Genomic DNA, 15,115 nt, shown 5'->3' with positions numbered 1-15,115 from the left:
ACCGGGGCATGCTAACCAGCAAAACCTTGTCCTCTTGCTATTGCAAAGTACCTTGGATTAACTATTATCCAGGTAATAAATATGAGACTTCAGCGCTAGAGTCACAGTGAGGTCAATGATCACTTTTAAAGAGTATTCAAGAGCATAAAAGAGAGTAAAAGTCTGTGTCAAGAGCTATGGATAACACTGACCTACTTGTGAGTATGAATCAAATCTGCCTGTAAACTTATTTACAGAGACACTGTAAGGCTAGAAGCATATTCTTGGCAAGTATGCAAACATAGAGGTGCCTGCTTGCCAATACATACTAAGGAACTATCTTCTATAGTAAGATCAGTGGTTGTCTTGGAGGAACAACATTCTCTTTTCAATTTAGTTAGTTTGATTTGAGAATTAATGGCAAAATTGATTTTATTAGTCGTTTAAGTTTTAGACGTTCCTCATTTAAAAGTGGGCACTTGAATGCACCAGCATGACACAAAAGGCCTATGCGATCGACATAATGTCAATAGTTTCGACAGTCTTAATTCAGTATGATGAGAGATTTGGTTAAGATTGAATTTGATTGAATCTGTGGTTTAGCCAGAGTCGTCCTCATAGCTTTAATTTTGCCATTTATTGTGATAGGGCAGTAAGTTTGGGGGGTTTTGGGAAAGGTCCACAAGGTGGGATTCAAACTTGGGATACTCAAAGCACAACAGCAATTAAAGCGGTATGCTAAAGCGGTATGTGCTAACTACTAATGTATATATGCTAAACCTGATTAGATACTCCTGAATCTTGTAACGAGCCAAAAAATATAGCAATGGAAGCAATGTGTCCTTGACTGTGTATGCTAAAAACATGATAAGATGTTACCTTGAGCAAATTCTTTTGTTTTTCTGTTTAGGGAAATTATGTGGTTGGTCACCTTAGAAAAAGTAGGAACATTGTTTTGGTGTTCACAGTATTCAGCATTGTTTGATCTGTTAAAGCACTTTGCACTTGTCGATTTTTTTACCTTGTTGCACAAGCACCATGAAACATGCATCCATTCACCACCTCGCACTCAAAAACACCCAACGCACATTCTAATATAATACATCTATACTTTTTTTCTGCCGCAGCTCTGCACGTACAATAAATAACAGCCTTTAAAATAACCTTGAAGTTGTTGTCCTTTGTTCAGTGTAATATGATTGAGTCTTTTTTTCACTGGCTGGAATGTCCCTAAATTTCTAAGTGCTTGAAAACATTTAATTCCACTAAACCCTCAATAAAGGCAATTAATTTTCAAACTAGCACACGATCAAGAGCCATTCTTAGGTGTAATGACAGTCTTCACCTGTGGGGAGCTGCTAGTAGGACTCTGACCAACTCCTTTGGAAGTTGGTGCACTCCCAGAAGCAGGATCAGGTCTTCCTGGTGCACATGGCTGAGTGACCTCCAAAGATTTGGTTGTATCTTTGGCCTTGGGCCCCTCCTGAGTTCCAGGCCCTAAAGATTTCCCTGTGCTTGCCAAATGTGTAGCAAAACCAGATTTTTCACCAGGAGACTGAAGTTGAGTTTTGGACAGATCAGGAGGCACTCCAGTTGGAGAAGGAGTGGGGGATGGAGAGTGTTCCTCAACAACCTCCAAGAGATATTTGTCTTCCCAATCCAATGTTCCCCGGTAGCAGCTGACCGGAGCTAAGCCCTTGTCCTGCCTAAGTTTTCCCAAAGCAGAGCACTGCGTCTGGGGTGGGTGAGATGGGACAACCCCTTTGGATGGAGCAGTCCTTGCCCTGACATCTAAAGTTCTGGTGTGGGAATCTAAAACACTCTTTTTGAGAGACTCTCCATCACCTAGTCCCTTACTTGCTTTGGTTACCTCTGTGCTTGCTGTTTTCCCAGGAGCACTGCATGGCATACTTGTCTTGACTGAAGCTGAATTCTTCCCAAAATCTGGTTTTACCTCTTTCTTCCCAGTATCCTTTTCCCCTAACCTCTCTGACAAGTCTTTGCTGATAACACCTGATGCACTTGCAGAGCATGAAGGCTTAGTGGTTCCTATTGCCTGAATTTGGGCAACTTTTGTAAGACTTCCTTGGTCATCCTTTACCGCTTCTTTGATGAAACTTGGATCTGTTTTTTTGGCAGAGGGGGGAGACGCTGTGGTTAGGGGCGAAGGAATGGCGGTGACTACACTAGGCTTGGACTCTGATGCTACCGGAGAAGACTTGGTCAATGTAGGCTGCCAAGTCTGAAGCTTGGCTTGACAACTTTCCTGTAGAGTGGAAGAAGGCTGCTGAGATGCTTCAACACTTGGAGATTTCTTACTTCCAAGTGGAGTAATCACACTGGATAGGAGTGTTTCTTTGACCGCCCCTGGTTTAAGTGCACTAGCCTGACTTGGTTCACCAATCCTCTCCTTGTCTCGATCCCTTTCTCTTCCGGCAAGCAAAGCATCTCTACTCAAAGGTGACTCCTGTCTGCCTAGTTTCCTGACCGGCTTCAGAACGCCTGTTTCAGGTGGTGATGGGGTCGGTTGGGTGGGTGAAGGAGAAGTTGTTGGGGCAGATGCCAGATTCTCACCCTCAATTTCCACTAAGCTCTGGAGGCCAAGCTCACAGTGGAAACCATCCTTACGATAATCCGAATGTCCGACCTCCAAACTGTGCTTCCTCATCACCCCTATCCCACCTTTCTTCTCGGATGAAGACGAAAGTGGTGACCCAAGTTTCTCTGCTGACTGCACTCTTTTGAGTAGTGGTGATCTGGGTGGCTCAGCACTCTTGGGTCTAGGCCTTATGATTGGTGGGGATGAGTGTAGTTTAGCAGGAAAGGTCTGGGTGGTGTTGGAACTTCCGACTGTGTGCCCAGGCAAAGGAGGTGGTGAGGACTGAGTTGGAGATGGTGTATGAGCCAATGGTGACAAAGGAATGTTGCCTGCTGACTTGCAGCGGGCTGAACGGTATTGACGGTGTAGTTTGGGGGAAAGTCCATGCAGGGAGCTTGGTCTCATATGCTGGGTTGTCGCTGGGAATTTGGTGTACTGGAGGCAGGAGAACTGCTCTGGGAGGAGGCACCTGGGTCAAGAATATGAATGAATGTGTCAATTAAACTTTTGGATTGTTGGTTTCTCTTTTATATCCCAAAATATGCTTTGATTGACTCACCAAGGTGGGACGACTCAGGAGTTGAGCGGTAGCTTTGGGTAGGGGAGTGACCGGACAGGCTGTGTGTCGGAGAGCCAGGAAGACTATCGCTGGACGACAGAGACCGGTTTAGAGATGACAGGCTACGGCTTGTGTGCAGCAGGTTGGACTGCTTAGTTATTTTGCGGAACAAAGACCCACGCCTCTTACTGTGAATGATCATGGAAGAGAAAGAGAGAATCAGATGGAGTAAGAAAAAAGATATTAAGGCAATCTAAACATATAGATGCACATTATACCTTTCCTGTCCCTCTTTGACCGTCCTCTTACTGCGTCTAGCCATCTTGGACTTGTAACTGGACTTGCGTGCTGGTCCTACTTTAATGGATGTGTTCTCAAAAGGAGTTGTGGTCACAGTGACCTTGTTTCCACTCTAAATGAGGAAAAAGCAAAGAAACACAGGACTGTTTGAAGATTTATTATCTCAGATGGATTGCTGAGGAGAGGTGTGTTAATTCTTCTCTATGCTGTAAATCTTACAGTACAGTTTTTGCCTTGCTGATGAGAACATCTTACGTCTCACCTTAAGTATAAGCTCGACCACCTCAGTATGGACTAATCCATGCACAGATTCACCATTGACATGAGTGATGAGGTCACCAGCACATAGTCCCGCCTCCTGAGCAGGACCTCCGTCTTCAACATGCTGTGATTGGTTAAGTTCAGAAATACTAATTAAAAACTCAACAAAACTTTAATAAAACTATTGCTGGATATTTGTTCCGTACTCAATTAACTATTTGTTGATGCAACAAATAGCTGCATATTTAATGAACTATTTGTTGCTGTCTCACCCCAGACTATGTGGTGCACACTGTAGACGTCAGTGTCTCCCATGTAGACCCGAATAGCACGGAGAGTGAAGCCATACTTTTTGCCAGAGCGGTGGATGGTAATCGGTGAACGAAGAACTGTTACTGCAGGGCAGTAATCACGGCTGGGAGAGGAGTCTCGCGATGAGGGGTTGGACGAGAGAGAGCGTGGGGACATTGGACTAGCCAGTGGAGAGTTACCATGCTGCTCAACTAGATATTGATCAATAACCAATATATTAGATTGATTTACTGCACTTGGCATTATTTGTACAATTAAGCAATTAAGCAAATTAAAGGATTAGTTCACTTCCAGAATGAAAATGTCATGATAATTTACCCCATTTTGTCCAAGATGTTCATGACTTTCTTCATTTTAGAAGAAATTAAGGTTTTTGAGGAAAACATTCCAGGGTTTTCTCCTTGAAGTGGACTTCAATGGGAGGCAACAGTTTTTCACCCAAACCCACTTTTTTCCAACTGCAGTAAACAGACGTAGAACTAACTGCATGTAACTTTGATTCCATGATTACTATACATAATGCGTGGATGCGCAATGCGAAAATTACTGATCATTTGGCTAGATAAGACACTTATACCTCGCCTGGGATCTTGTAGAGCCCATTGAAGCTGCACTGAAACTGCAATTTGGATCTATTGGCCACAACTGAAGTCAACTATATGGAGAAAAATCCTGGAATGTTTTCCTTAAAAACTTGAATTGCTTTTCAAACTAAAGTGGATTATCAGGAAGTTTCTAGAAGTGAATTAATCTTTTGATGAGGTTTGTTTGCATTTCAGTAATGAGAATTGGAGGGAAAATGTTCCTTTTCAAGGATGAACTGTACCTCCAGGTATGATGACGGACAACGCAGTGGCAGATGCAGATTTGATGACCTTGTTGCCGGGACGTGAGCTGCGTTTCTCTCCATCGCTTGACAGCTGCTGATGACGTGCTTGCCGAAGCACCAGATCTTTGGTCGCTCGCTGTCCGACAGTGTCCCCCATGACCACGTCTCTCCCGACCACTGCTATGGCTCCTGTAGATGGTATGGCTTGGGGTGCTGATATCTCACCTGTTCTCAATGGTTTGTCTGTCAAATTTACATACACAGAAGAAATCTCTAATAAAAAACTCAGTCTAATGAGTATATACATTTTTTTCAGTTTTTGTTTTCAACACACCTGGGCCTTTACTGGCCGACATCACTTCCTTCGCACCGTTCCTCTGTTCATTAGCACTGGGCGAGGATGGAGCAATGGTTCCCTCTACTGATGATCCCGGGGCTTTAACAACACCCTGTTTTTCGGAGAGCTCTCCATCGCCCTCTTGAGGAGCGGCAAACCGGTGCGTGTCCATTAGAGCAGAAAAGCGACGCCGGGCACCCATTGGAGGACTGCAATCTCCCTCCATATACAGAGACTCAGAGCATGATAGACGCTTCCTGTGTAAACAAAAATAAGAAAATGAGGAAATGTTAAAATACGGCATTTCTAATAAAGTGTCCTCATATGCAGTGACATACGAATAAATTTAATACGTACATCTCAGGTGAGCCAGTCCTCCAGCTTTTGTCCCTCATAGTGAAGCTTCCCAGACTCTCCCGCTTGGCCATCTTGTCATCGCGGCGACCTTTGTGCTCTCGACGGGTCACTACAGGGGTCTTCTGCTCCAGCTGGGACAGGTGCTCCATGCTGCTGTACACCTGAAAGACAAAAAGCAATGCCAAAGGATGCTTCGTTTACACCTTGCATGTGGTTGTAAACAATATTCTAATAGTATTCTGAAGCCATGCAATAGATTTGTCTTTGAATTTTGTGCACAGATTACTTTCACTATGGTTCAAGTTGACAGTGGCAGTAAACACATTCATAATGTTACAAAAGATGCTTATTTTAAATACATGCTGTTCTTTTTAACTTTGCATTGATCAGAAAAATCTGTCAAGGTATCAAGTAATGATGCTAACATTCAGCTTTGCATCACAGGAATAAATTAAATTATTAAATTAAAAACATTATAAAAGTATTATTAATTTATTTAAAAAATATATGTAATAATAATTGTTGTAAATGTTATATTAATATATGAAAAAAATATTTTATGAAAAATCAAAAACATGAAAAAAATGTAACCAAATGTTTATATGATAATTTATATGAGGCTCTGTGGTGTTTCTTTTGATATTTTAGTGCTTGAAATCAGTTGAATTTTTTTTTTCAACCAGTCATTTTGCCATTTGCATAATTGCGCTTTTGTCTTCTTGTTTAAAAATCCAAAGTCTTTGTTCAGCAAGTGGTCCTGAAGAGGGTCGCATGTCTTGTGAAGAACCCTTAACACATTTACACCGAAGATCAGAGAATGTTTATTATGTAAGCGTGCAATTGCGTGTGCTTATCTGAAGGCCGCTGCTGCACACAAGTGTTTTTTTAATGAAACGCCTACATTTAAAAAAACACATTAAGATTCCTTCCAGGGAAAAAATGTTTATATGGAGTATAACATGGAAGAAGAGATAAGACAGAAACAAAACTGTCAGAAACTATACGCTTTTAAAAATGCATTAATGTTTGTGTCAATGCAAAAATAAACACAATCATTGGAATAAAAACTAGGCCTTGTCTTCTCTAAAAGGAATGAAATGGTAACCTTGATGGATCGTGAAAAATTAAACAAAAGAAAGACGGATATAAAAGGATAAGTGTTAATGTGTCTGTTTACACACTCGAGAGTGTTTCTGAGAGAGAAAGCATGAAATATGGATGCAGCCATGTGTCAGACTGACCTTGCTGAAGCGCGGCGAGCAGGAGGAGAACTGTCTTATCTCTACTGGCTCATCGTCATTGGTGTCGTCCTCATCATAGGAGTTGATGTGTCGATAACGCTCGGACCGCGCTGAAACAGTGAGAGTGTGAGATAATGGTGAGAGATAGAGAGATGGCGATCAAGGGCAGACTTAAAATGTGAGTATCCTCACTGTCGAAATAGCTGGTGTCCTCCTCAGACTCTAGATGAGGGATGAACTCGGCCTTCTGTCGAAGTAAACCATTCCAGTCCAATCCCGAGAAAAACGAGTGCTGCTTCACTTCAAACGCTCCACCTGTTTTTAAGAACGAACAGAAGTACATTTAGAAACAAACTGTTTGCTCGGATAAACGCACAATCCTGGTACAACAAGGTGTTTGTTGAAAAAACTGGTTTAAACCCTCTTTCTTCTTTCTTTTCGCAGAACTATCATGACATGACAGAATGTTCAACAAGAGTATCTCATGCAGTTAAAAAGTAAACACAGGGACTGGGGTTGTAAATTGTGGCTGTGTACCTGTGCCCAGTCGCACTAGAGGGTTGGTTTGCAGCAGGTCAGAAATCAGGCTTTGAGCTTCACCAGGCAGCGCCTCGTCTCCCACGGGCCACTCAATATCATCTACGCAAACACACACACATTTCAGCGAAGCCTCGTGAGAAATACGGAGCCCTTAAAAGGTTCCCGAGCAAGAATGTGTTTGTTTTCGCGCTCATCAACGCCGCTGCTGCTAACATTAGCTCAGGCGTTGCTTAAAAGCGCTGATGCGATCGGGATCGGCACTAACCTGTGATCACCTGACCAAACAGCTCTTCTGGCGTGTCTCCGAAGAACGGCACACAGCCCACTAGGAATTCGTAGAGGATGATGCCCATGGCCCACCAATCCACTGGTTTCCCATAGCCCTGCCTGAGTATGACCTCCGGGGCGATGTACTCGGTGTGCCACACACCTGAGACAGAGAGACCCTTCCGTTTACACCGCTGAACCCATCGCTAGACGACAGGCCCGTTGGTTCTTACCTGTTTGTCCAGGAACTCCCTGGCGTCCTTCTCAATGTGTCCCTCGTACAGGTTAGTGGTCAGACTCATGAGACCCATCTTTGACAGGCCAAAATCCGTCAGCTTAATGTGGCCCATCGACGTGATCAACAGACTGTGAAGAAGAACCACGAGTCATGAGCGTTATCACGTTAACTCTTGGAAAATAGACGACAACATCAGATCATTTGTTTTACACCTTGTAATAGACAGCAACGGCCAGTTTCCCAAGTAAAAATTCCATTATTTTCTCCATAAGGAGACATTTGTTAAGACAGACCTATTGTGAATTATGAGTTGGCTAATAGTTGGAAAAAATGCTTTTGTTGGATCCATTAGCCTGCATTATTTCAGCCTGTTAAAATATTCATAATTAACAGCAGAATTCATGCAATCTGCTGAAAAGTAAATATGCTAAAGTGTATTTGAAATCATGTTTATATATATACTACAAATACATATTTATGTGTTAAAAATACCTCGCAGTTGTACTTTTAGTACACTACACTGTCACATTTAAAGTCTGCAACTGGAATGAATGCAAATGCAAAAAAAAAAAAAAAAATTAGTTTTACATAATCAATATCTTAAAATCAGAACATTTATAATTATCTGTTGTTAATTCAATTATGTCATTTAATATGCAGTCTCTCGTTCACTTATTAAGGCTAAAAGTACTCAGGTCTTATATTTTTGTCTGAAGTTTTTGGCCAAAACCAAAGTTTGTAATATTGTTGTTCACCTTGATGCTTGTATAAGAAAAATAAACCAATGCGTGAAACATCTTTATGCTTTTGTAATTTTTTTCCATACTGTACTAAACTTCGTAGTCGTTTTGAAATGCACTTTATAAATTTAGTCGCTATACTGGCTCGTCTTTCGCTTTTCTACTTGACAGATGTCGTCCAGTCCACCAGGAGGCTTTGACTTACTTGTCTGGCTTCAGGTCTCGGTGTACGATGCCGTAATTATGAATGTACTCCAGCGCTAAAACCGTTTCGGCAAAGTACATCCGGGCCATTTCCACAGGAAGGGCTCCGATATTTTTCAGCAGGGTTGCACAGTCGCCACCTAAACGGGAAAAAAGCTGTCTGTGAAATGACTAAAAAATCTGGGACTGAATCGCTGAGCGTGCCTCGCGCCTTACCCTCCACGTACTCCATGACCATACACAGGTGACGGCGAGTCTCGAAAGAGCAGAACATGCTGACCACGAAGGGGTTCTCGGCGAAGGTCAGGATGTCCCGCTCCACGAACGCCTGCTGGATCTGGTTCCTGAGGATCAGGTTTTGTTTGTTGATCTTCTTCATGGCGAAGCGCTGCCGGGTTTCTCTGTGTCTGACTAAATACACAGCCCTGCGATCGAAACGAGAGCGAGAGATCCGGTTTATCCGCGTTCACGAGTAGGTTTTGAGTAATCGAGAGCAATTTGAGCCATATTCTCACCCATACGCTCCGTTGCTGATGAGTTTGATAGTCTGGAAGTCTGATTCACAGGGCGGTTTGATGGCTTTGAGCTTCCCCTGAGAGAAAGACGGATAAAAGATAAATCGACTGGAGTATAATTTCACTCCCCATGCCGTTTCATTTCCACCGCTTTTATCCCGCTGCAGTTTGTGCTGCGAGAGTTTGTTTGGTCCTTCATTAAAACTAAGTTTCCATGTTAAAGAGCGAGAAAATTGCAGGCTTACGTAACGCACCCTGTTCTGTTTTTTTCATCCGCTTTCTCTGTTAAACGACTAGCAGGTAAGAGTGGTCGATTTTTCTTTTGGTCATTACGAAACAATTTGCGCTTGATTATGCGAACACACTCACTTCAGCAGAGTCGTCCGTCTCTGGCGTGTGGGGTCCCTCGCTGTCGTAACTCTCCAGATTCACCATGTCTGCACGCAAGGACGGTGTTTGGTTAATACATTTTACCATGCAATAAACATGCACTGCCACTGCGGGAAAAAAATACATTCATGTGTTGTTTGAGATGCTTGACAACTTTCTAGTGCATTTAATAGCCAAATAAAACAAAATATATATTATATTATATATATATATATATATATATATATATATATATATATATATATATTAATAACATTAAAATGTACTACTGTTCAAAATCTTTTGGTCGGTAAGATGTTAAACTTTTTGAAGTCTTTTACAGGCTGCATTTATTTGATCAAAAATACAAAAACGGTAAAATATTGAAACATTAAAATAACTGTTTTCTATTTCAGTACATTTTAAAATCACATTTATCTCTGTGATGCAAAGCTGAATTTTCAGCAGTCTTTAGTGTCACACCATTCTGATATGCTACCCAAAAAGCATTTCACGTTATTATACGACGACGTAAACTGTGATACACTTTATGAGTATTCTTTTACGAATACAAAGGTCAAAAGAACAGCATTTATTTGAAACAGAAATCTTTTGTAACATTATTTTGAAACATATTTACCATCACTTTGCTAAATATCTTCCTTGACCCCAAACGAATATGTGCCCCAAACTTTAACAGTTCATCACTCTCAACAAATGTAATCTAACATTCATAAATAATTAGCCATCTGCCTGTCTATGAGCGGTTCAGTGGCATATTGCCTAACGGGAGACTAAAAACAACACCTCCAGTCGCCACAGCAACCAACCATTCTTGAGAGAAAAATGAAGCATCACTGATCTAAATAAAGACTGGGATATAAATAAACATCACTGAAATAAAGCTCTAAAGCGGCAATTAAAACAGCACTTTCTTTGTCAGACTCTCTCTGAGTTCAATAAACCGCCATACAGAAAATAACATCTTCAACACATCTGGGATTTAACTTAATTTCATCTCATCTCGTGCAGACAGAAAATGATGTGAGGGGACTGAAACGAGTCTTTGCAATTTCATGAGTGAAATCTGTTTTTCCCAGCGATGCAGATTCCCAGCATCCCTCTAAAGCTGGATCAGGATTTAAAACTGCATCCAGACAAACCATGTCTGAATCTGACTAATCTCATTAGGACACAATCAGACTTGATAAACACAACAATAAAAATGATCCATTACTGTACTCACTGAATGCGAAGTAATTAATTAGGTTCGATGTTCAATTAAAGTATATTTTTACATTTTAAATTGAAGCGTGTGATACCTTTGCTACTACGTCACTAAAATAAGGAATAAAATTACAAAAATGTTCTGAAACTATTTGACATTTTAATATTTTATGTTTTTAGTACACTTAATAATTGTCAAATCAAATTAAATATAATAATAATAACACACTACTGTTCAAATATTTGTGTGTGTGTGTGTGTGTCTGTGTGTGTGTGTGTGTGTGTGTGTGTGTGTGTGTGTGTGTGTGTGTCTGTGTGTGTGTGTGTGTGTGTGTGTGTGTGTGTGTGTGTGTGTGTGTGTGTGTGTCTGTGTGTGTGTGTGTGTGTGTGTGTGTGTGTGTGTGTGTGTGTCTGTGTGTGTGTGTGTGTGTGTGTGTGTGTGTGTGTGTGTGTGTGTGTGTGTGTGTGTGTGTGTGTGTGTGTGTGTGTGTGTGTGTGTGTGTGTGTGTGTGTGTCTGTGTGTGTGTGTCTGTGTGTGTGTGTGTGTGTGTGTGTGTGTGTGTGTGTGTGTGTGTCTGTGTGTGTGTGTGTGTGTGTGTGTGTGTGTGTGTGTGTGTGTGTGTGTGTGGAGGGGTGTCAAGATTTTTTAATGTGTTTGAAAATAGTCTCTTCTTCTCATAAAAAAGGATTGCATTAGCTTTATCATAAATACAGTAAAATTAAAAAATATTATTACAATTAAAAGTAACCATTGTCTATTTGTATATATTTTAAAGTGAAATTTATCGCTGCGATCAAACGTGAATTTTTTGCATTCGATGTCGCGTGGTCCTTCAGAAATCAATCTAATATACTGCAAAAGCAATGATTGTTTTTCAACCTCTACCTGGTCAGTCAATGGCCTAAACTCAACGATATTGGTTGAGCCAGTGAGCCATTAGCATTGGTTGGCTGAAACAAACCTTGAGTCACATTGTTTATAAGGTGGAAATGTCTCCGTATGTATCTGTGAATTAAGAGAAACGCTCTTCAGCAGCATTTTGCGCGTGAAAGTGTTTCGTTGTGCAGTGCGAGAGAGTAAGTGTATGTTTTAATAAAAAGCCCCGTTGCTCAGAGCGAGCTGCTGTTTGCCAGGTTCACAGCGGTGCTTACACATTTCCCCGCGTTCCTGGCAGAAGCACAAACTTCCCACCTGAACCCGCTCCATAATCTCCACCGTGTCTCTCAGCATGACCTACATTTCCCTCCCTCTCTCTCTCTCTCCGGCTTCCTCTACGCTCTCTCCCTCCAGAGACAAAGGCTCTGGCCGTGTGAGGATGTTCAGTCGTGCTCGTCTCTCTCTCACCTTCCAGAGGGTCTCTGGTCAGGCCGAGCTGGCTGATGATGTATCGCGGGATGTCTGCTTTCATTAGCTGGCCCTCTTTAGCGTGGTCTTCTGCTGCCTCCAGGAGGTGGTAGAACTCTTCAGGGTTAAACTCCTGAAAAAAAAAAACAAGCAAGCAATATTGTTTTTCGCCCGGTCGCTGCTTTCTTCTGTCAAACACAAGTCTGTTTAAAACTTTAGGGTTTGCTGAATTTTATACTTTGCATTTGTTGGATCAAAACAGTAAAACTGTTAAATATAATTCAAATTTAAAGTAGCTGTTTTCTACTTGAATGTAATTTAAATTGCAATTTATTTCTGCTTAATTTTCAGCACGTTACTCCAGTCTGCGGTGTCACATGATCCTTCAGCAATCATGAAAATATGCTGACACGCTGTTTAAGAAATGTTTATCCTTATTATAAATCTTGTGCTGCTTCATATTTTTCTGTAAACTGTCTATTTAGGTATTGAAATAAAATAAAATAAAGGTAGCACTTTACAATAAGGTTCCATTTGTTTAAATGAACTATGAAACAATGAAAAATACTTAAATATTAATAAATAAGTAATTAATGAATCTTAAGATTCCACCCGTTACTAATACATTACTCAAAAAAATGATATCTCAATATTTAATATACCTGGAGTTAACCTAAGCTAAAATTAACCGTTAACTATATACCATTAATGATATACTATTGCTCATTGTTAGCTGATGCTAGTTATTGCTCATCGGTAGCTGCTACATGTATCTTTAATGTATTGTTTCGTTAGCTCTGCATCGAGGGCAGCCTGAGGCTTATGGAGATGCACATCCCTAATGTTCTTCCAAAATAAAAGCCAACTCGGTATTGCTCGTCCACATATGTCTGGTGATCCATATTATTTGTTTATCCGCTGATCCGTGTTTCCAGTCGTTGCACTGCCGGACACATTTTCAGGGGTCTTTTGTGTTTGATAATACCAGTCGAGGGTTTGTTACACTCAAGCCTTTCAGCACACTGTACTTTCTTCTCCTGACCCCGGTGACCCCATCAGCCAGTTGCCGTGGCAACCGCACAACGTAGGCTGAAGAAGCGGCCAAGCCCAGCAACCGGCAGATCAAGTGTGTGTGTGTGTGTGTGTGTTTGGAGACTCTCACCAGACATTCGAGCAGTCGGGCAGGACGGGAGATGATGATGAAGAGTTTCTTCACCAGCTCTGTGATGAAGGTCAGCTCCGAGCTCTCCGATCGCTCATACGCCTGACAGATAACGCAAGATCATTCAGTGAGAACTACAAAGCAAAGTTAATATTTCAGTAATTCTTCGTTCTTTTAGAGGCGCTTTTGACCTCTGAAGTCTCAAGATGTTTGATTTACATATCTAAGAACGCTTGAAATGACTTCTGTAGACAAATAGAAATCTCAAAGCTCAAAGAAAACATGTAGAGTGTCTGCGTGGGCTCCAAATTAAATGATGAAATAAATAATACAAAATATTTGCATACATCTTTAAATATATAATTAAATCATTCACAGTAAAGAAAAAACTTAAAAATAATTATTCATACTAAACAAATGAGCAAATGTCTATTTTATTTTTATTTTAGCATTAATAAGCATTATTTTGTCATTAACAGCTGTACAATGAGGTGTCATTTGTAAACATTAGTTAATGCATTAACTAACATTAACAAATAATATATTTATTACAGTATTTATTCAGCTTTGTTATCATTAGCTCATAAAAATGTACTATTCACTAAAACAACTATTTATTGGTATTTCATGCCAGCTTACAGTGCATTAACTAATGTTAACATACATTAAGCGCTGAAATTAACATTACGAGAGATTAATAAATGCTGCAAGTATTGTTCATTATTAGCTCATTAACTAATGAACCTTATTGTAAAGTGTTACCTTTTTGTCTATCATCACCTTTGGATTGAGTACATTTCAATGTTATGAAATAAAAGTTTAAAAGTACATAACAAGTGACATTTAATTGTTTCATTTGCAGGAGTTCCAGTTGTTTTTATATATTTAATTATTTACATAAATAATAAAAAAAGAAGTCCCTACTTAAAACTGAAATTCAAGTGATTTTGCTATGTCTGATGATGAGGAATTAAAATGATAGATTTTAAGTATACTTTCGATTTATATTAATATTTTAATATTTAAGTATTTAACTGAAAAATACAAAAAATCTGAGTTACGCATAAAAAAAAACAAAAACAAAAAAAGTCACCAGAGGCATAATGAAAACAATGTATCATAAATCATCCTTTTAACTAGATATTCATTAGGTGCTTTCTTTTGAGCAAACGAACAGCACTGAGCTAAAGAAATATTCGCATCCAATAAAACAATCGGATAATCCAGTCAAGTGAAGTGAGTGTAGCTGTATCCAGCCCACACATATTGCTCACTCCGTGCAGCAGCTTCTCCAGGTTTTCCTGCAGCTCGTAGAAGTAGAGCGGTGGTGATGAGGCCTTCGAGATTTGGTCAGGCAGTTCCGGGACAGCTCTGCGATCTGGTGATGGATGAAGCTGAGGACCCGTCGGCCAGCGGCAGCACGCGCTTCTCCGGCAGTACGGCCCGATGAACTCGGCCAAGCGCTCCTCCATCTGGAGCCGTGGCCTGAAGGTCAAGCACAGCATAAGCTCCATACACACCAGTCCATTAACACTTAGTCAACGTTTTCAGTGATGATATTACATCAGACCTAATTAAAGTGTTTGTTTGCTAACCTTGGGGAAGCGCTCCTTATAAACGTGGGTTCATCATAACGATCATTTGTCGTTAACAGGAAGGTGACCGCCCCGGGCTGCACAGAAGAAGCAAAAGAGGCCGTTAAAGTGAGATTTAGCGTGATTTAACCGGTCGAGC

The 15,115-nt window shown here is 40.8% G+C and overlaps 1 pseudogene; it reads right to left on the bottom strand.

Annotated features, from left to right (window-relative positions):
- The window catches only part of LOC122349088, a 23,607-nt pseudogene continuing 8,492 nt past the window's right edge, over window positions 1-15,115 (bottom strand).

This window comes from Puntigrus tetrazona, chromosome 1 (genome assembly GCF_018831695.1).
Source record: "Puntigrus tetrazona isolate hp1 chromosome 1, ASM1883169v1, whole genome shotgun sequence".
Lineage (NCBI taxonomy): Eukaryota > Metazoa > Chordata > Actinopteri > Cypriniformes > Cyprinidae > Puntigrus > Puntigrus tetrazona.
The sequence above is the reverse complement of the archived record's forward strand: the minus strand, read 5'-3'. Positions and strand labels throughout refer to the sequence as shown.